The sequence below is a fragment of the Salvelinus alpinus genome, chromosome 24 (genome assembly GCF_045679555.1).
Source record: "Salvelinus alpinus chromosome 24, SLU_Salpinus.1, whole genome shotgun sequence".
In the NCBI taxonomy this organism is placed as follows: Eukaryota; Metazoa; Chordata; class Actinopteri; order Salmoniformes; family Salmonidae; genus Salvelinus; species Salvelinus alpinus.
In genome coordinates, this window is record NC_092109.1 from 15,419,879 (window position 1) to 15,443,506 (window position 23,628).

A 23,628-nucleotide genomic window follows, 5' to 3' on the forward strand; every position below is an offset into this window, starting at 1 on the left:
ATCTGAAGGGTATAAGCCAGAAATCTGGGAATCGTTCAACCAGAATTTCTGGGAGTTTTGAGAGTTCGCTGAATTTTGCAACCCTAGACCAGCATGAAACATCTGTTAAACTTTTTCAGTATCTATTCTGTTTAGATCCCTCATGTTTTTTATACAGTGCATTTCAGAAAGTGACTAAATGTGTGTTTGAGTTTACAGGATAAACCCTGATTACTTGTCTCTGTTCCCTCCTTGGCTATTCCACTGGTTCTTATCTTGTTGTCAGGTCTTTCCTTCCTGCCCTCCTACGCAAAGGCTCCTTTCTCTTTCCTGTGGCGCCTTTGCCATAAACATCTCATAGACTGGTGTCACGTTGGGCTGAGAACACTGAACCACCACAAGCCAAGCCTAAATGGACTGTGAGCAATTTTGTTGTTGTTGAGGAAGTCCTTTCAAGAATGACTCTGGTTAGACCATGGTATGTTACCATTCAACATCATGATGCTTATTGTCCGTATTAGGGTTGTAAAATTCTGGTAGCTTTTAAATGTCCAGGTTTTATGAGAATTTGGGCGGAAATAACTGGAGTTTTGCAACCTTACTCCAGATAGGGTGTCTGTCGTCTGCTACAAATACAATACATTTGGCACAATCCTATTCTAGGCTCTTATGCGCCTTGACTGTAACAAAAGGTATGCAAAAGTAATCTTCAATATCTGTTCCAATTGAGAATGAAGTTATTGTACCACCATTATGTAGTGTTTTCTCAGTGAAATCTGATGTAGCTCCTGACTTGCTAACTTTCCTTATAAAGACATGGTGAGCAATTTTTATTTTACTGCTTGGACCTTTTCATATAAGGCAGATAGAAAGGTGGTAAAGATACTGGAGGGTTAATGCCCTCTCTTCCAGCCTCTCTGCTTTTCCTGTCTGAGTCCAAGCCTAGTTAAGTCACCTTATAGCCCTCCACACGCCTGTCCTCAATGCCCGCCTCGGTAGTCTCATACTAACGGCTTCTCTTCTACACCAAGCTCTTAGCTAAATCCTCTGATCTACCGAGTCACATTACTGACGTGTCACGCTTTTCTGGCTCTGCTGCCAGCTGAGACTGTTTCTGGGACTGGCCTAGCTGTGCTCTCGCTGTCTCTGTGGCTGTTTTTCTGTGACTGTTGACTGTGTTAATGTTTTGACTGTGACGTTTGGGTAACCTGTTGTCATTTCCGATTTACATAATGGGTTATAAATCAAATGTATTTATAAAGCCCTTCTTACATCAGCTGATGTCACAAAGTGCTGTACAGAAACCCAGCCTAAAACCCCAAACAGCAAGCAATGCAGGTGTAGAAGCACGGTGGCTAGGAAAAACTCCCTAGAGGCCAGAACCTATGAATAAACCTAGAGGGGAACCAGGCTATGAGGGGTGGCCAGTCCTCTTCTGGCTGTGCCGGGTGGAGATTATAACAGAACATAGCCAAGATGTTCATAGATGACCAGCAGGGTCAATGGTTGTCGAAGGTGCAACAGGTCAGTTGCCTTTTCATAGCCGATCATTCAGAGTATCTCTACTGCTCCTGCGGTCTCTAGAGAGTTGAAAACAGCAGGTCTGGGACAGGTAGCACGTCCGGTGAACAGGTCAGGGTTCCATAGCCGCAGGCAGAACAGTTGAAACTGTAGCAGCATCACGGCCAGGTGGACTGGGGACAGCAAGGAGTCATCAGGCCAGGTAGTCCTGAGGCATGGTCCTAGGGCTCAGGTCCTCCGAGAGAGAGCAATAGAATTAGAGAGCATACTTAAATTGACACAGGACACCGGATAAGACAGGAGAAATAGTCCAGATACAACAGACTGACCCTAGCCCCCCGATACAAACTACTGCAGCACAAATACTGGAGGCTGAGACAGGAGGGGTCAAGGAGACACTGGCCCCGTCCGACGATACCCCCGGACAGGGCCAAACAGGCAGGATATTTCCTTCTCATGAATTTATTCTATCGGTGTTGCCAGCTGTGTTTACGGTCTGTTGCCAGTTGTGTTTGTGCTCTTCAATTGTGCTGTCTATCCTGTGACTGTGTTAGACTCCAACTGTATATTCTGTCTTTCTTCCCACAGCTCGTGCCAGACAGGTGATGGAGGAGTTTGGCCATGTGTACAAGGAGCAGTATGCTGTGGCCCTCTTTAACAGTGTCCGCTTTGAGATCGAGGGGGGAGGAGGGCCCCAGTCACAGCTCCTGCACCGCAAGGCAAGCGGCCAGGCCGGCCTGGGGACGACTGTCTGTTGCACACGTTCCCCCCTCTGTTTTGCCGGGGGGGGGTTGCCACCCCCCCCATTCTCTCTTTTCTCGCTCCAGCTCTCTTCATTTTATTCAGTTCCTCTCTCTCACTGTATTCCCACACCATCTGCAACTATCTCCTTCTCAACCTTCTTACCTCTTTATCCCCCCTTTTTTTATCTCTTCCTCACTATCCTCCTCTGAGTCTCAAGGTTTTATCTCTGAGTGCAAGGCCGTGTGTGTTTAAACTCGACAGTCAAAAGCGATGGACACAGATAGGAAACGCTTACTGTAGCCATCTCCACTTCAGTGCTTGGGGAGTTCTGTGTTAGTCTCCGCCATCGAGTCACTGGAGGGAAAGTGGAGCAGAATTCACACGAACAAAAGGGGATGGTGCTAAGAATGTTTCCCTCGTCTCTTCTCCTCACTACCTGAGTGATGCCCCGGGTAGTCACACACACCGAAACACACCATTTTATTTACACTCCAAAAAATATTTCTGAATAACACACAGGCACCACATTTTACAGAGCACTGCCAGTCAGCACCTTCCAAGCACACACAACCTCTCTTCTCCAGCTTCTCTCCATCCCCTTATTTCTGGCCTTCCTCTGCTGGCATTAAGCTGTTTGAGTTCCAGTATTTGATCTACAACAGGAAATGTAAAAACGAAGTGTGGTTGTGTAAACACTATCCGAAACTTGTGTGCTCTCACTTTAGCCCTCCGGTCTCAATCGCCTCCAGCGTGTAAAATAGAATTAGGCCTGACATTACTGTATGGATGACTCTCAAATAGCACCCTAGTCCCTATATAGTGCACTGCTTTTGACCGAAAGCCCTATAGCCCTATCGCTAACTGTGTCTGTTGTGTTGTGGTAGAATCCTCTAGAAGACCACTCTATCTTCTCTGGGAGTCTGTTCCAGTACTTGGAGGGGAACAAGAAATGGAGAAACCGCTTTGTCTTCGTGGCCGACACATACGACGTTAGCTTCTACGAGAACAAAGTGGTGAGGGCAGTCGGAAAAACTGAAACTATATATATTTTCTGCTTGTTTTACGTTTACCTTCATAACCAAACTTCAATGTCAGCTAGTCTGAATCATTTGGGTCACAACTTTAGCTGTGGGCTGATGGTTCTGAACGGCTTGTACTTTTTCATTTTTCTTTCACCCTCTCCTTAACTTCCCCCTTCTCACTCCGTGCTCTCTGATAGGCTCACGAGAGGGGCTTGCACCCTAAAGGAACCATCAATTGTGCCGGATACAAAGCTCTGACCTCCATGGAAGAGTACCTGGATCTGGTCAACACCAGCCTGCCAGGTGAGAGAGACGATTTGGTAACGGCCGCTGATTGTGTATAATAAACGGCCGATCATGAGAAACACTGTTGGATTGTCGTTGAACCAGGACTTCATCCAATGTGAGATCAAGTCCTCAGTGGCTCGCTGGGCCGTATTCATTAGGGGCTCTATTCAATCTGGTTTGCTAAAGCGTTACGTTTCCCTAAATGCGTTCTCGGCTAATGCGGGGACATTGCCTTTGAATTTCAATCGTGCTGTAACTCTGAACTTCCGTGATACCGATTTTTGAATAGAGCCCTAGGGCACACTGTAGCAAAAGTTTAGCAATCAGTCTGTTTTCTTCCATTTAGTGACTAGTGAATACAACCCTGATGAAGAAGCTATGAACACTATAAATGTGTGTGTTTTCAGGTGTAAAGGCTAAGGTGGGCAGCGGTCCGTTTGTCAAGGGTGCCACCCAGTTCCCCCTGATCCTGTGGCACCCGTACGCCCGCCACCACTACTTCTGTGTGCTGACAGAGAAGGAGCAGACGAAGTGGCACGCTGTGCTCCAGGACTGTGTCAGGCACAGCAACAATGGTGAGGAGCTGTGTGAACATGACACAGTTAACACACACAGTGTGTACACACACAGCCATTTGGTGGTTCTGGATGACAGGAAGGGGATGACAGGTAGGGAACAACACAGAGACTCTCCCTCAGCTCCACCCTGGCCAATTATTGCTCTTCTGCCATTGTTCACAACACAGACCAGGGTGTGTATGTGTCGCTATGTGAGTGTTTGCATACCATCTCAATGAGCTGGTCTATCAGTGAGAGTGAAATGCAGCCAGGCAGGAATGTTTTTTAAAAGTTATGACTTGGATATGATAGTCTGGAGTGGTGTTCCTCTACTCTGAGTCCTGGAGGGCATGTGAGTGGCAGGGTGTGGCCTAATTCTTTATCCAGAACCAGCCATAGTGCAGGAACCTATCTTTTTTTCTCTAGCTCGATGCATCTACAAGTAAACCGCCCAGACAGGAGGCTCCATTAACCAATCAGCCATTTGATCTGTACTGGCACACACACACCAGATGAATACAGCCTGGTGTGGTGAGTGCAGGGTGCTACACAGTAAACATTGGTGTTGGATGAGGTGAAACTCCCCTCCCCACAATGACAGTAGTAAATGTGGAGTGTGTTTGTGTATTCCCCTACCTTGCGGAGTATATAAAGAGACTTTTATATTTGTTTAGTATTTCATTAGGATCCCCAATTTAGCTGCTGCAGGGAACAAAATACAACAAATGTAATACATAATATACATCACAGAATACAATGAAATGCATAATACTATACAGAATATATAAAAGAGGGCTGTCAAACAATTAAAATAATTGCGATGAATATGGTGCTAAGTAACTTATTTTTATGGACAAATCTTTATGTATTGAGTTATAAGCATGTTTTTAATGGCATATTCACCATAAACAACAAGCAATACAAAAGTCCTGTAAGTTACTAATGCACACAGTAGGGCTACTCATACATTTTCTTGAAGTTCACACACACACACACACACAGTTAAAGTTTCATCCATTCCAAATAATTGTTCTACCAATTACTAATTGGAGGGTTGGCTATAAGAAAAAAAATAACTGTCTCTATGGATACAAAGAACAAAGGGCATAAACCTGTCCAACAATGTCATGAATTCCACACATAAGCCTATGACCATAGACATCAGTCATTCTCATTTCTTTTCACTGAGCCAGTTGCTAAGACAAACAAGCCTGTTGTCATTTTCAGATAATGAAGCTGCTCTTTTCTTCTGTATGATATGCCCAGAGAGTGAAAACAACCTCTCAGGCAGGCGTTGCCAGGTAGATTTGTGCAATGCAGGCCAGCCTGGTGTGTGTGCCCCTGCATGCTGTGACCACCAATGTAGTGGACAGTCCTCCATGTTGATGCTGGGCTCTGCTTTGTAACACACATTTTCTCAATGGACTCCTCTTCATCAGACTCAGAAGAACTCAACAAGAGGGCGGCTTTCTTTGGTGGCTCTGACAGGTTGCTTTATCAGGTTGCTGTGCAGGCCTCTCTTCAGCAAGTTGCTAACCAAAGCCCACACCTCACCCCTCTCAGGTCTGGGAAAGCACTTCAGGTCCTTAAGGATTGGCCCCTTTTTCTTTTTCAATTTTTGCCTAAAATGACATACCCAAATCTAACTGCCTGTAGCTCAGGCCCTGAAGCACGGATATGCATGTTCTTGTTACCATTTGAAAGGAAACACTTTGAAGTTTGTGGAAATGTGAAAGGAATGTAGGAGAATATAACACATTAGATCTGGTAAAAGATGATACAAAGAAAAAACAAATTGTACTATGTTTGAAATGCAAGAGGCCATAATGTATCATTCCAGCCAAGGTACAATTTAGATTTTGGCCACTAGACGGCAGTAGTGTATGTGCAAAGTTAGACTGATCCAATTAACCATTGCATTTATGTTGTATCAAGACTGCCCAAATGTGCCTAATTTGTTTATTAATAACGGGATATGTTGTCAGAATTGGTTCAGCCACCGGGCTTCTCCATGCATCGCGCTGACCGAGATAAACCCCTCTCTGGGAAGAGGAAGGGTGGGGGTGTATGCTTTGACTAACAACTCATGGTGTAATCATAACAGCGTACAGGAACTCAAGTTCTTCTGCTCAACTGACCTAGAATTACTTACAATCAAATGTCGGCCATTTTACCTACCAAGATAATTCTCGTCAGTTGTGTACAATCCTCCTCAAGCAGACACCAGTACGGCCCTCAAGGAACTTTACTGGACTCAATGTAAACTGGAAACCATATATCCTGAGGCTGCATTTATTGTAGCTGGGGATTTTACCAAAGCAAATTTGAGAACAAGGCTACCTACATTCTATCAGCATATTGATTGCACCATGCGCAGGGGTAATACTCTCGACCACTGCTACTCTAACTTCCGCGATGCATACAAAGCCCTCTCGCCTTCCCTTCGGCAAATCCGACCACGACGCCATCTTGCTCCTACCGTCTTATAGGCATCTGGTCTGACCAATCGGAAGCCACGCTTCAAGATTGTTTTGATCACGAGGACTGGAATATGTTCCGGCCAGCCTCAGAACAACGACCTATACGCTGACTCTGTGAATAAGTTTATAAAGAAGTGCTTTGGAGATGTTGTACCCACTGTGACTAAAACCTACCCTAACCAGAAACCGTGGATGGATGGCGGCATTCGTGCAAAACTGAAAGCGTGAACCACTGCATTTAATCATGAAAAGAGGCCTGGAAATATGGCTGAATATATAAACAGTGTAGTTATTCCCTCCAAGGCAATCAAACAAGCAAAATGCCGGTACAGGGACAAGGTGGAGTTGCATTTCAACGGCTCAGACATAAGGCGTATGTGGCAGGATCTACAGGAAATAATGGACAACAAAAAGAACCAGCCACGTCAGACACCGACATCACTCTTCCAGACAAACTAAACACCTTTGCCCGCTTTGAGGATAATACAGTGCCACCGTCGCGGCTCGCTAACAAGGACTGCGCACCCCCCCACCTCATCAGTGGCTGACGGGAGTAAAACATTTAAATGTGTCAACCCTCGCAAGGCTGCTGGCCCAGATAGCATCTCAAACCACGTCCTCAGAGCATGCGCAGACCAGCTGGCTGGTGTGTTTACGGACATATTCAATCGCTCCCTATCCAAGTCTGTTGTCCCCACATGCTTGAAGATGGTTACCATTGTTCCTGTACCCAAGAAGGCAAAGACAACTGAACTAAATGACTACCGCCCTGTAACACTCACTTCTGTCATCATGAAGTGCTTTTGAGAGGCTAGTCAAGGATCATATCACCTCCACCTTACCGGCCACCCTAGACCCACTTCAGTTTGCATACCGCCTCAACAGGTCCACAGATGACGCAATCACCATCACATTGCACACTGCCTTATCCCATCTGGACAAGAGGAATAACTATGTAAGAATGCTGTTCATTGACTACAGCTCAGCATTCAACACCATAGTGCTCATCAAGCTGGAGGCCCTGGGTCTCAACCCCGCCCTGTGCAATTGGGTCCTGAACTTTCTGACAGGCCACCCCCAGGTGGTGAAGGTAGGAAACATCTCTACTTCGCTGACCCTCAACACTGGGGCCCCACAAGAGTGTGTGCTCAGCCCCTTGCTGTACTCCCTGTTCACCCACGTCTGTGTGGCCATGCACGCCTCCAACTCAATCATCAAGTTTGCAGATGACAAGTAGTGGGCTTGATTACCAACAATGACAAGACAGCCTGCAGGGAGGAGGTGAGGGCACTTGGAGTGTGGTGTCAGGAAAACAACCTCTCACTCAACGTCAACAAAACAAAGGAGATGATTGTGGACTTCAGGAAACAGCAGAGGGAGCACCCCCCTATCCACATCGGTGGGACCGCAGTGGAGAAGGTGGAAAGTTTATAGTTTCCTCGGTGTACACATCCCAGACAAACTAAAATGGTTCATCCACACATACAGTGTGGTGAAGAAGGCGCAACAGGGCCTCTTCAACCTCAGGAGGCTGACAATTTGTCTTGTCACCCAAAACCCTGACAAACTTTTACAGATGCTCAATCGAGAGCATCCTGTCGGGCTGTATCACAGCCTGGTACGGCAACTGCACCGCCCTCAACTGCAAGGCTCTCCAGAGGGTGGTGTGGTCTGTCCAACACACCACCAAACTACCTGCCCTCCATGACACCTACAGCACCCGATGTCACAGGAAGGCCCAAAAGATCAAGGACAACAAACCACAAACCACTGCCTGTTCACACCGCTACCATCCTGAAGGCGAGGTCAGTCCAGGTGCATCAAAGCAGGGACGGAGAGACACAAGCTGTTTTTCAATCTCAAGGCCATCAGACTCCTAAACAGCAGTCACTAACTCTGAGGCTGCTGCCTACATTGAAACCCAATCACTGGCCACTTTAATAAATGGATCACTAGTCACTTTAAACAATGTCTATTTAATAATGTTTACATATCTTACATTACTCAATTTGGAGGTGGAGGGTTCGTCATGGTCTGGGGCGGTGTGTCACAGCATCATCGGACTGAGCTTGTTGCCTGCAATGACAATCTCAACGCTGTGCATTACAGGGAAGACATCCTCTCTCATGTGGTACCATTCCTGCAGGGTCATTCTGACATGACCCTCCAGCATGACAATGCCACCAGCCATACTGCCCGTTCTGGGTGTGATTTCCTGCAAGGCAGGAATGCAGTGTTCTTCCATGGCTAGCAAAGAGCCCGGATCTCAATCCCATTGAGCACATCTGGGACCTGTTGGATCGAAGGCTGAGGGCTAGGACCATTTCCCCCCAGAAATGTCCGGGAACTTGCAGGTGCCTTGGTGGAGGAGTGTGGTAACATTTCACAGCAAGAACTGGCAAATCTGGTGCAGTCCACGAGGAGGAGATGCACTGCAGTACTTAATGCAGCTGGTGGCCACACCAGATACTGACTGACTTTTGATTTTGTCCCACCCTTTGTTCAGGGACACATTATTCCATTTATGTTAGTCACATGTCTGTGGAACTTGTTCAGATTATGTCTCAGTTGTTAAATCTTGTTATGTTCATATAAATATTTACACATGTTAAGTTTGCTGAAAATAAACGGAGTTGACAGTGAGAGGACTTCCTTTTTTTTAATGTACATATTCTCATTCACCCCTTTTTTAGATTTGTGTGTTGGGGAATTGTTAGATATTACTGCACTGTCGGAACTAGAAGCACAAGCATTTCGCTACACTCGCATTAACATCTGCTAACCATGTGTATGTGTCCAATAAATTTTTTTTGAACTTCAGCTTGAATCTTACCACATAGGCAGGTCATCAGAGCTTTCCATCACCTGAAGGAGATGGCACAAAGCAGGCAAAACCACTGAGCAAGTTCAGTCAAGTACCTGCAGTGGAAGATCATTCAAAATCACTTCAGTCAATTATGAGAGACTTGTTATACTCAGACACACACACACACAATTTACACACTACTCTCTCACTCACACACTTGTATTATAACACTAATGGTGTGAGAGCAGATTACCTGCAGGGCCCAGTAGTGCCCACAGCCTCTGCAGTTTCTCCAGTTGAGCTGTGTTTGGCATGATGTTTTCTGTTGGGCCAGAGCATCTCTGTGGTTGTTTTCTGTGGACAAGCTTACCATTTCCAGAGTGGAAATCCATCTTGTTTTGACATCTTGTGCGAGTGACTCCTTTTGGCCATTTGCAACTTGCTAATGTCCTAGCTCTGCACCTTTTTTGGTGAGCTGTGTTTTGAAATGGCCAACAATTTTTCAGCGTTTGGCTAGCAAGGGCATTGTCGAACCTGCTGTTCTGTAGGGACACTGATGGACCTTTGGAGACTGCGCAGGGCAGGTGTTCAAAAGGCAGATGTCTCTCAGCTGCGGTCATGTTCTGTGCACGGTCTGTGCAAAGTGTGGTAACTTTGTTTTCAATGTTCAACTGCTTTGCTACATCCATGACCTGCTCGGTGCGCGTTTCAGCATAGTGCATCTCTTCTGTGCGCGTGTGAATGCTGTTTTTCACTGATTTTTATGGTGCGCAGTAACCCCAGGGTAGTTGTGGTTACTCACCGAAGTCCAGTGCTATTGCTTGTGTTAGCTTGCTGCTCGTCGACTTGTCCTTCGGTCTCCTGCGCTCACACTCTTCTAGCTGAGCCTGCTGAAGATGTCCTCCATTGTTACTGGTAACGTTACTTGTATTGCCAGCATCAACGGTGTGTTTTGCTTGTAAATGATAATGAGGACTCGATGCATTTCGGTGATAAACAAATTCAGCCTTGCGGTATATGCAAATTAGAGTTTTATCCAGAGAGCCACCTGGGAGGGATTCAAATTGAATTTGGCATATTAAAAGCCCCTTACTACCATTCCCCATCATTCAGTCATACAAGTGGCTAGCCAGTAAAGTGGTTGTCAAACTAGCACATCAGCTGCATGGGCTTGAATTTGAACTATGGATGGTTCAGAGGATCAAACTAACAATGTGTTAATGGCGTCAAAAAAATGTTTAACTTTGACAGCCCTAATAAAAAGGTCTCTCGTCCCCGTTCTGCTGTAAGGTGTGTTTGTTTTAATTATTTATTTTTTAATCATTTTTTTATTGCTAGCTTGAGTGGCAGAGTTCCATGTAGTCATGGCTCTATTTAATACTGTGTGTTTCCCAGCCTCTGTTTTGGACCTGGGGACTGTGAAGAGACCTCTGGTTGCATGTCTTGTGTGGTACTCATGAGTGTCCGAACTGTGTGCTAGCTGTTTGACCAGTACCTTCGACACCTCACACAAAGACCAATAGTGACGCAGTTAATCTCTCAACTTCTGAGCTAGGAGAGATTGACATGCATGCCATTGAGATTCGTGCTCCGTGTACATCTAAGTGCAGTATGTGCTACTCTGTTCTGGAGCAACTGCAATTTGCCTACATCCTCCTTTGCTGCACATGACCACAAGTCCAGGTGCAACAAGGGCCAGTAGGGCCTTGGTCAGGGAGGTGACCAGGAACCTGATGGTCACTCTGTCAGAGCTCTAGAATTCCTCTGTGGAGGTAGGAGAACCTTCCAGAAGGACAACTATCTCTGCAGCACTCCACCAATCAGGCCTTTATGGTAGAGTAGCCAGACGAAAGCCCGCTTGGAGTTTAACAAAAGGCACCTAAAGACTCTCAGACCATAAGAAACAAGATTCTCTGGTCTGACGAAACCTGATCGAGCATCTCTGGAGAGACCTGAAAATAGCTGTGCGGCAATGCTCCCCATCCAACCTGACAGAGCTTGAGAAGATCTGCAGAGAAGAAAGGAGAAACGCCCCAAATACAGGTGTGCCAAGCTTGTGGTGTCATTCCCAAGAAGACTCGAGGCTGTAAGTACTTTTTTAAAGCACATTTAACAGCAATGAGTAAAGGGTCTGAATACTTATGTAGATTCGTTTTCAGTAGATTTTTTATGAAATAGCAAAAATGTCTAAACTGGTTTTTACTTTGTCATTATGGGGTATTGTGTGTAGATTGAGGGGGGGGGGGCTATTTAAAAAAAAAAAACACATTTTAGAATAAGGATGTGACGTAACAAAATGTGGTTAAAGTCAAGGGGTCTGAATACTTTCCAAAGGCACTGTATGTAACTCTCAATCTATGATAAAGCAGAGGATGTAAATCCGTAACATCTAGTTGTTTTTTCTCAGCAATAGGTTATGATCAATGGTATCAAAAGCTGCACTGAAGTCTTAGCAAAACAGCTCCCACAAGCCTCTTATCAATTTCAGCCAATCATCAGTCATTTGTGTAAGTACCGAGAATGTTGTGTCCTTCCCTATAACCTTGATGAAAGTCCTTTGCCAATTTGTTTAATGTAAAATAACATGTATTTTGTCTTTTTTAATTGAAGTTTTCTATGTATCGGTAACAGGCCGATTTATAGTCAGCTGTTTGAACTATTTAAAGGGTGCTTTGTTATTTTTTGGCAGTGGAATGACCATTGCCTTTCTCCAGGCCTGAGGGCATATACCGTCTTCTAGGCTTAAATTCAAGATGTTGGAAACAGGAGTTGCAATGTATTCCAGTACCGACCTCAGGAATTGACCATCAGATTTTTTCACCTCTTCCACACCCAAATTGCCGAACTCAACTACAGTGCTTGCCTTTCATTATTTTGTCCGATATGCATGAATATGAAGACGAAGTTCGCTAATCTTGTCAACAAAAAAGCAATTCAAGTGGTTGGCAATATCAAAGGGTTTTCATTGCGATCTGCTCTTATGAAGGATGGAGCCGAGTTAGCTTTATAGCCTAGAATTTCATTTAAGGTAGTCCAGCGCTTTTTACAATCAGTTTGTATAATTTATCCTGTTCCACAGTGGTTTCCCCCAACAATGGAGGGGCTGCACGGTGCAGCGAGGAGCGCCGTGGGAGAAAGGGGGGTGACGAGAGCCTCCGTTGATTCGGTGCTCCGATGTCGTGGAAACCCAGCGGTGAGGTGGTCCCCTGTTTGGGACAGAGGACACATTCTGGCTGCCAGCTGAAAGTGGACATAGAGGGACTGATGTTGACGAGCACTTGCCTGGCATCGGGGTCTCCAGGACCAGAGTGGGCTCCTGGGGTCAGATAATCCACTTCCAGCGGCGCAAATCTGTTTGCCAGGTGGAATGGATCCTCCAAGTCGCGGCTCGCTTGTGCCCTTTCGTGTAACCATCTCGGCCCAGTCTCTGTGGTGGATTTGAACAATCAACTTCGCCCAACTCTCCACCACCCTGGGTGAGATGTTCAGTGCAGAGCTATTTTTAGCCTGGGCTATAGCTACATTGGTGAACTCATCAATAAGGCTCTTATTCAGCTCATCGGATAGCCGGCAAACGTCCTTCTGTAGCCACCCGATATCACGCAGTCACACCAATGGCACTTCCACTCTGTCCCGTTTTGGTTAGTGAACATGTCACAGCAGTAGCATTGGACAGTCAATGGCCATTGATATCCATTGGATCGCCATCGGTAGCGATAATGTTAAGCCACAGCTAGCAGCACTAGCTTAAAATAAAAAAGTCAATTTTAAGGCAGTGTGTTCCATGAAGTGCTAAAATAAGCTACAAAAAGACGTGCATCGGTCTTGCTTTGACAGGAGTTGTATTCTTACCATTGTTCCGTTTTTAAAAATTCTGACATTCCATGTCAAAATAACTCTAGTCGGTTGATTGTCCTTTGTGACATCAGAATTACTGAGTGAGTTTGCCGTGATGAAGACGTAGAGCCTGAACAGGAATGTAGTCAATATGGGATGCCTACCAAATGGCACCCTATTCCCTACATAGTGCTCTCTATAGGCAATAGGGGTCCATTTGAGACAAAACCATGGAGACGTGAGAAATTGAATTACATGCTGACCACACCAGCCGCATTGCGAGCGTGAGCGTTGAATAAAGTGTACATTTATTTTTTGCAATCATTTCATACAAACGTCAATGAGTGTCTGCGTAGTCAGGTGTTAAAATAGAACTTGGTTCTATTTTAAACACTTGACACGCTACAAGTCCTGTGTCTCCCATCTCCTCATTGGTCTTTATGAGCATATACCCACGTTTAAAATATAAATAAATATAAATTATTTCACCTTTACTTGTTTTCAACTGGCCTACCTGGTTAAATAATCATTTACAACTGCGACCTGGCCAAGATAAAGCAAAGCAGTGCAACAAAAACAACAACAGTTACACATGGGATAAACAAACGTACAGTCAATAACACAAACGAAATATCTATATACAGTGTGTGCAAATAGAGTAAGGAGGTAAGGCAATAAATAGGCCATAGTAGCAAGTAATTACAATTTAGCAAATTAACACGAGTGATAGATGTGCAGATGATGTGCAAGTAGAAATACTGGTGTGCAAAAAAAGTAAATAAAAACAAAATGGGGATGATGTAGGTCGTTGGATGGGCTATTTACAGATGGGCTGTGTATAGCTGCAGCGATCGGTAAACTGCTCAGATAGCTGATGCTTAAAGTTAGTGAGGGAGATATGTCTACAACTTCAGCGATTTGTTCCAGTCATTGGCAGCAGAGAACTGGAAGGAAAGGCGGCCAAAGCAGGTATTGGCTTTGGGGATGACCAGTGAGATATACCTGCTGGAGCGCGTGCTACGGGAGAGTGTTGCTATGGTGACCAGTGAGCTGAGATAAGGCGGAACTTTACCTTGCAAAGACTTATAGATGACCTGGAGCCAGTGGGTTTGGTGACGAATATGTAGCGAGGGCCAGCCGACGAGAGCATACAGGTCTCAGTGGTGGGGGATATATGGGGCTTTGGTGACAAAATGGATGGCACTGTGATAGCAAACTGGATGCAGTCTGAGTAGAGTGTTTGAGGCTGTTTTGTAAATGACATCGCCGAAGTTGAGGATCGGTAGGATAGTCAGTTTAACGAGGGTATGTTTGGCAGCGTGAGTGAAGGAGGCTTTGTTGCTTAATAGGAAGCCGATTTTTAGATAACATTTTTGACTGGAGATGCTTAATGAGTCTGGAAGGAGAGTTTACAGTCTAGCCAGACACCTAGAATATGTGGACAACTACAAATACCTAAATCAGAACCGTCCAGAGTAGTGATGCTCGGAAACCGGATTGCACACCTGAGAAGGTACGGTGGAATTCGAAATGGTCAGTGATCTGTTTAACTTGGCTTTTGAAGACTTTTTAGAAAGGCAGGGCAGGATGGATATAGGTCTGTAACAGTTTGGGTCTAGAGTGTCACCCCTTTTGAAGAGGGGGCTTTCCAATCTTTGGGAATCTCGGACGATACGAAAGAGGTTGAACAGACTAGTAATAGGGGTTGCAACAATGGCGGCAGATACTTTTAGAGAGGGTCCAGATTGTCTAGCCCAGCTGATTTGTATGGGTCCAGGTTTTGCAGCTCTTTTAGAACATCAGACATTTGGGTGAAGGAGAAACTGGGGAGGCTTGGGCAAGTAGCTGCTGTGAGTGCAGAGCTGTTGGCCGGGATTGGGGTAGCCAGGAGGAAAGCATGGCCAGCCGTAGAGATTGCTTATTGAAATTCTAAATTTATCGAGGATTTATCAGTGGTGACTGTGTTTCTTAGCCCCAGTGCAGTGGGCAGCTGGGAGGAGATGCTTTTATTCTCCATGGACTTTAGTGTCCCAAAACTTTTTGGAGTTAGAGCTACAGGATGTAAATTTGTTTGAAAAAGCTAGCCTTTGCTTTCCTAAGTGACTGTGTGTATTGGTTCCTGACTTCCCTGAAAAGTTGCAGAGGATGTTTTTGTGCTGGTCGAGGGCGGTCAGGTCTGGAGTGAACCAAGGGCTATATCTGTTCTTAGTGTTAATTTTTTTTGAAAGGGGCATGCTTATTTAAGATGGTGAGGAAATTACTTTTAAAGAACAACCAGACATCCTGTACTGACGGGATGAGGTCAATATCCTTCCAGGATACTCAGGCCAGGTCGATTAGAAAGGCCTGCTTGCTCAAGTGTTTTTTAGGGAGCGTTTGACAGTGATGAGGGGTGGTTGTTTGACCGCGGACCCGTAACGGATGCAGGCAATGAGGCAGTGATCAGAGATCCTGATTGAAAACAGCAGAGGTGTATTTGGAGGGCAAGTTGGTCAGGATAATATGAGGGTGCCCATGTTTACGGATTTAGGGATTAGGAACCCACCTGGTGAGATTTAGGGCATCTAGCTTAAATTGTAGGACGGCCTGGGTGTTAAGCATATCCCAGTTTAGGTCACCTAATAGAACGAACTCTGACGATAGATGGGGGGCAATCAATTCACATATGGTGTCCAGGGCACAGCTGGGAGCTGAGGGTTTAATTTTTTTAAATTAGAAGCTCGAACTGTTTGGGCATAGACCTGGAATGTATGACAGCCTGCAAAGTTCTATCTCTGCAGTAGATTGCAACTCCTCCCCCTTTGGCAGTTCTATCTTGACGGAAAATGTTGTATTTGGGGATTCGTTTCAGAATTGTTGATGGCCTTCCTAAGCCAGGATTCAAACACAGCAAGGACATCAGGGTTGGGGGAGTGTGCTAAAGCAGTGAGTAAAACAAACTTAGGGAGGAGGCTTCTGATGTTAACATGCATGAAACCAAGGCTTTTACGGTTACAGAAGTCAACAAATGAGTACCTGGGGACACACAGGGCCTGGGTTAACCTCTACATCACCCGAGGAACAGAGGAGTAGGATGAGGGTACAGCTAAAGGCTATCAGAACTGGTCGTCTAGTGCGTTGGAAACAGAGAATAAAAGGAGCAGATTTCTGGGCGTGGTAGGATAGATTCAGTGCATAATGTACAGACAGGGTTTGGTAGGGTGCAGGTACAGTGGAGGTAAACCTAGGCATTGACTGACGATAAGAGGTTGCATCTAGAGGCACTAGTTATGCTAGGTGAGGTCACCGCGTGTGTGGGTGGGACAAAAGAGCTATTTAAGGCATATTGAGTGGGACTAGGGGCGCCGCAGTAAAATAAAACAATGATAACTACCCTAAACAACAGTATACAAGGCATATTGACATTAGAGAGAGACCAAGCGAGGCATAAAGCAATCACAGGTGTTGATTGGGAGAGCTAGCTAAGACCACAGCTAATCAGCTAAGACAACAGGTAAAATGGCGATGAATGGGCAGAGAGGGTAAGTTAACTACACACAGGGCCTGAGTTCGAGGCTGGGGACCGACAGATTAACAAAATGGAGTACCGTGATTAATGAACAGTCCAGCAGGCATCAGCTATGTAGCCAAGTGATCATAGGGTTCAGTGAACAGCAATAGATGAAACGGGGCAGCCGTAATGTAGTTGTTACTACCCTAGCTGGGAGATGCGCCTGGCTCGAGGCTAACTGGTGCTTGCTCTGGGACAAGGGTGTTACCGACGTGCCCTCAACCGGACATCAGACGGAATTACATCGGCAGACCAGTCGTGATGGATCGGCGGGGCTCCTTGTCGACAAAGGGTCCAGGCCAAATTAGCAAAAGCGGTATTGTAGCTGGAGTAATTTTGTTTGCTAGCCGGGAGATGCGCCTGGCTCGAGGCTAACTGGTGCTAGCTTCGGGACAAGGGCGTTAGCCACTATAGCCACTTCGGTGTGTCCTGTGCAAAGGTCCAGAGCTTACGGCAGGAATCCGGTGACGTAGTTTCTTCTAGTCGTGTTAGTGAAGAGTCCGGGAGGCATCAGCTGTGTAGCCGAGTGATCATAGGGTCCACTGAGCAGGCCGGGAGATCGGCCTGGCTCAAGGGTAGCTTCGGGGCGTGGGAGATTTGAATGATGAACTGAGGTCCAGACTCCAGTCCAGTTGGTGGCAGTAATGCACCTTTAAAGTTGGTTGTCAACCACCATATGAAGTCCGAAGAAGACTGAACAAGGAGAGATTACTCCGACAATTAATCCACAGATAAAAAGGGGAAAGCTAGTTAGTTAGTTTCTAGTAGAGGACCTTGTGCATTTCAGGTAAAATAACAGCAATGTTTATCCCAGGACAAATTTAGCTCGCAACAGCTAGCTAGCTAAATGTTCGTGAATGTTTTCTTGTTTTGACCTTTCTCCAAATTAATATATTTGGTTGAGTTTGTTTTGATATTTCAACTTGTGTGTCCTGATTTGCGTCTGGTGAGGATAGACAAACTCAACATGCGCACGATGGCGGACGCACGCACGGGGCTGGTTTAGTCACTTTCACAGAAAGGTGAAACAATAACAGTGATTATTAATTGAGTGAAGTAGAGCACGCCGATGAAATCACATGAACAGACATGTTTGGTTCCACAGGTGGCCGAAGCAGCTAAACAATAACATGGTGATCACTGCACTGTTATCATCAACTGATGGTCCTCAGATTTTACCTCAGCACCTTCTCATAATGCCCTTTTTAAATAAACACACTCTTGAGTCTGGACCATTAACAACCCACCTCCTGGGAGGGTCTGACCCGTGTTTACTTGGGATCAAAGCACGCTCGCACACACACACACACACACACACACACACACACAATGGTTCTGACAATGTTTGTGTCCATTTTAGACTAACTCCTTTGAAGAGGTCTTCTCATATTTATTCCGCTGATTTGATGTAAAGCATTCTCTAAGTTGGTTGTATTAGAGCCATGCAGTGTATCGTTACCAGAAGTACAAGCACATTTCTCTCTCAGACCCATCATTTGCCTATTTATAGTCTATTTATGAGTAACACGTACACACCACATTGGGTGGGCTTAACACACCCAGCTGCACATTGACTAGTGTCTTCAACTTTCTTTACAAACATGAAAAAGCTCCAGAATCTTCACCCCTCTCTGGAGCCAAGCAGAGCCATGGTACAGTCCCTACCTGTCCAGGCCTGCTAGCCCTCCAGTCACTCCTCTAAAGACACAACATTCCTGCTGTGCGCTTCCTTCCACTGCAGTGAAGGAGCAGTGACAGTGCTCATTAGCAGTTTAACTGTCTTCTCTTCTGCTCATGGCTGTTAAGAACGCTGAGCTGGAAATAGTTACAACTGATAGTAATTGAATTGAAGGGGAAATGCTGGGATGGTGTGTTTAAAAAAATAAAATATAAAAATTATTGGCCTATTCGGTTTGTCCTCAGCCCCTTTCTCTTGGGTCTGTAGTGTACTAGGTGAGGTTTCACTCCTCTTATAGGCCCTCCGTGTTTAGATGGGGTGTGTCTGTTTCTATGCATCCGTGCATGTGAGTAAATATAACACATTTAGGACAGTACTCATGTACGTAACTAGAAGGGCAACATAACATGAGTCATGTGCATGTTGTCATGCATGTCATTTCCTGCAGGTGTGCTCAACTGTATTTGAGAAGTAGTAGTTAGCAGAACTGGAAGTAGACGTTAGAGGAATTGTGTTGGTCAGAATTCTCCTTTAGTATTTCACTCTTTCTTTCTAGGACTGTATGGTTCAGTGTATAGTGCCTCTTGTTACTTAGAATATCACTAAAGATAAGTTGCAGGGAGCATAATACCTGCGCTCAAAGAACTGCTTTGAATAGTGGTTAAGTGCTAACCAGAGCATTTACACAGTGAAGATGCTGCAAGGCGATATAGTCTGACCAGTACAGAAACGCCATTCAGTCTTCCCTCATAAGTCTCTAACCACAGATACAAACACATTGTGTGGCTTGCTGCATATTCTGGGCTCGCAGGGGAATTGGTTATCATAAAGTGCAGTCCAATAAAAGTGATTTGCATCACATTCAGAGGATGGATTGTTTGCTGGTGTAGGACTGACTTCTAAGGCTTCATCTGAAATGGCACCCTATTCCCTTATTTATAGTGCTCTGCTTTTTCAAAAGTAGTGCACTATATAGGGAATAGGGTGCCATGGTGTGAATTTGAAGAAAATGGCTGAGTTCTCTATTTTTCCCTTTCGTAGAGTTATAGAGTAGTCACAGGCAGTTGTCACTGTTGCTGTTCTTGGCTGTTATACCTGGTGTCCATGACAACCACTTGTTCCTGTGGTTTCACCTGTGGCAGGTGATGGTATTATCACTTGATGACATCTTCATTACCCATACACCTAAAGGTTTAGGGAAGTACACTACATGACCTAAAGTATGTGGACACCTGCTCGTCAAACATCTCATTCCAAAATCATGAGCATTAATATGGAGTTGGTCGCTCCTTTGCTGCTCACCGCCATTGGACACTGGAGCAGTGGAAACGATTTCTCTGGAGTGATGAATCACACTTCACCATCTGGCAATCTGACGGACCAATTTTTTTTTTGTGGTTTGGGTTAGGCCCCTTCGTTCCAGTGAAGGGAAATCTTAACACTACAGTATACATTCATGACAAATCTGTGCTTCCAACTTTGTGGCATCAGTTTAGGGAAGACCCTTTCCTGTTTAAGCATGACAATACCCCTGTGTACAAAGCGAGGTCCATACAGAAATGGTTTGTCGAGATCGGTGTGAAAGAACTTGCCTGGCCTGCACACAGCCCTTACCTGAACCCCATCAAACACCTTTGGGATAAATTGGAACGCCAACTGAGAGCCAGGCCTAATCGCCCAACATCAGTGCTCGACCTCGCTAATGCTCTTGTGGTTGAATGGAAGCAAGTCCACGCAGCAATGTTGAAAAGCCTTCCCTGAAGAGTGGAGGCTGTTATAGCAGCAAAGAGAGGACCAACTCTATATTAATGCCCATGACTGAGCTTGAGAGGATCATGGGCATTAATCGTCTACACACAATACCCCCTATTAACAAAGCAAATGTATTAAAAATAAACATAATACATTTACTTAAGTATTCATAAGTATTTATTCAGGACTCTGTAAATCACTGCCAAAAGGTGCTTCAGTCTCGAGTCTTCTTGGGTATGACGCTACAAGCTTGGCACATCTGCATTTTGGGAGTTTCTCCCATTCTTCTCTGCAGATCCTCTCAAGCTCTGTCAGGATGGATGGAGAGCGTTGCTGCACAGCTATTTTCAGGTCTCTCCGGAGATGTTCAATCGGGTTCCAGTCCGGGCTCTGGCTGTGACACTCAAGGACATTCAGAGACTTGTCCCGAAGCCTCTCCTGCATTGTCTTGGCTGTGGTTCACCTTCCAAGGTTCCTGAGCATTCTGGAGCAGGTTTTCATCAAGTATTTCTCTGTACTTTTGCTTTCCCTCGATCCTGACTAGTCTGCCAGTACCTGCCACTGAAAAACATCCCAACAGCATGATGCTGCCACCAACCTGCTTTACCTTAGGGATGGTGCCAGGTTTCCTCCAGATGTGCAGCTTGGCATTCAGGCCAAAGAGTTTAATCTTGGTTTCATCAGACCAGAGAATCTTGTTTCTCATGGTCTGAGTACTTTTTAGGTGCCTTTTTGGCGAACTTCAAGCGAGCTGTCGTGCCTTTTTATGGAGTGGCTTCCGTCTGGCCTCTGTATCATAAAGGCCTGCTTGGTGGAGTGCTGCAGAGATGGTTGTCCTTCTGGAAAGTTCTCCCATCTCCACAGAGGAACTCTGGAGAGTGACCATCAGGTTCCTGGTCACCTCCCTAAACAAGCCCCCCCCCAGATTGCTCAGTTTGACCGGGCGGCCGGCTCAAGCTAGAGTTTCTTGGTGGTTCCAAACTTCTTCCATTTAACGTCACTAGGGTAGGGGGCAGCATTTGCAATTTTGGATGAAAAGCGTGCCCAAATTAAACTGCCTGCTACTCAGGCCCAGAAGATAGGATGTGCATATAATTAGTAGATTTGGATAGAAAACACTAAAGTAGTGTGTAAGCATTTGGATTACTGGACAAAACGCGCAAACAAAAAGGAGGTTTTTGGTCATAAAGAGGGACATTATCGAACAAAACAAACATTTATTGTCTAACATGGAGACCTGGGAGTGCCACCAGATGAAGATCATCAAAGGTAAGTGAATAATTTTAATGCTATTTCTGACTTTTGCGACACTCTCCTTGGCTGGAAAATGGCTGTATGGGTTTCTGTGGCTAGGTGCAGACCTAACATAATCGCATGGTGTGCTTTCGCAGTAAAGCCTTTTTTGAAATCGGACACAGCGGTTGCATTAAGGAGAAGTTGTATTTTTAACACTTGTATCGTTTATGATGAGTATTTCTGTAATTTGATGTGGCTCTCTGCACTTTCACCGGATGTTTGTTTGAGACAATGCATTTCTGACCATAACGCGCCAATGTAAACAGATGTTTGGATATAAGTATGAACTTTATCGAACAAAACATACATGTATTGTGTAACATGAAGTCCTATGAGTGTCATCTGAATACAATTAAGTGATTCATTTTGATGCTATTTCTGACTTTTGTGACACTCTTTGGCTGGAAAAATGGCTGTATGGTTTTCTGTGACTAGGTGCTGACCTAACATAATCGCATGGTGTGCTTTCGCAGTAAAGCCTTTTTGAAATCGGACACTGGTTGGATTTACAAGAAGTTTATCTTTAAAATGGTGGATAATTCTTGTCTGTTTGAGGAATTTTTATTTTGAATTTAGTGCCCTGTTGTCGAGGTGGGACTTGTACCAGAGAGGTTACGAATGATGGAGACCTCTGTTCTTGGACCTTCAATCTGCAGAAATGTTTTGGTACCTTTCCCCGTTTCTGTGCCTCGACACAATCCTGTCTAGGAGCTCTACGGACATTTCTTTTGACCTAACTGCTTGGTTTTTGATCTGATTGCACTGTCAGCTGTGGGACATTATATAGACAGGTGTGTGTGTGCCTTTCCAAATCATGTCCAATCAATTGAATTTACCGAAGGTGGACTCCACTCAAGTTGTAGAAACATCTCAGGGATGATCAATGGAAACAGGATGCACTTGAGCTTAATTTCGAGACTCATAGCAAAGGGTCTGAATACTGCTAGCTTTGACATCAGTTTTTTTATTTGTAATACATTTGCAAAAATGTATAACCTGTTTTCGCATTGTCATTTAAAGGGTATTGGGTGTAGATTGAGGGGGATTTTTTTGTTGTTGAAATAAGCCTGTAACGTAATAAAATGTGGAAAAAGGGAAGGTCTGAATACTTTCCGACTGCACTAATACACATGCATTGATACATACATTTATACAACCGTTCAATAGTTTGGGGTCGCTTAGATGTCAGTTTTTTTTTAAGAAAAGCAAAAAATGTTGTCCATTTAAAATAGATCAGAAATACAGTGTAGACATTGTTAATGTTGTAAATGACTATTGTAGCTGGAAACGGCAGATTGTACACCTATGCAGATATTCCATTAAAACAGAGGCCCATTGGCAGTTTCATAAAATAGTATCCACAAAACACCAGTCTCCACGTCAACAGTGAAGAGGTGACTCAGGGATGCTGGACTTCTAGGCAGCTACTCTGTCCAGTGTCTGTTTTGCCCATCTTAATATTCGATTTTTATTGGCCAGTCTGAGATGGCTTTTCTTTGCATTTCTGTTGCCTCTTCGCTGTTGACGTTGAGACTGGTGTTTTGCGGGTACTATTTAATGAAGCTGCCAGTTGAGGACTTGTGAGGCGTCTGTTTCTCAAACTAGACACTCTAATATACTTGTCCTCTTGCTCAGTTGTGCACCGGGGCCTCCCACTCCTTTTTCTATTCTGATTAAAGCCAGTTTGAGCTGTTCTGTGAAGGGAGTTGTACACAGCATTGTACGAGATTCAGTTTCTTGGCAATTTCTCGCAAGGAATATCCTTCATTTCTCAGAACAAGAATAGACTGACGAGTTTCAGAAGAAAGTTCTTTGTTTCTGGACATTTTGCTCCTATAATCAAACCCACAAATACTGACGCTCCAGATACTCAACTAGTCTAAAGAAAGCCAGTTTTATTGATTCTTTAATCAGAACAACAGTTTTCAGCTGTGCTAACATAATTGCAAAAGGGTTTTCTAATGATCAATTAGCCGTTTAAAATGATAAACTTGGATTAGCTAACACAACGTGCCATTGGAACACAGGAGTGATGGTTGCTGATAATGGGCCTCTGGATGCCTATGTAGATATTCCATTAAAAATCAGCTGTTTCCAGCTACAATAGTCATTTACAAC

General features: G+C 44.8%; 1 pseudogene; it reads left to right on the forward strand.

Moving 5' to 3' along the window:
- LOC139552217 (protein Niban 2-like) overlaps positions 1–23,628 on the forward strand; it is a 57,171-nt pseudogene that overhangs the window by 9,248 nt on the left and 24,295 nt on the right.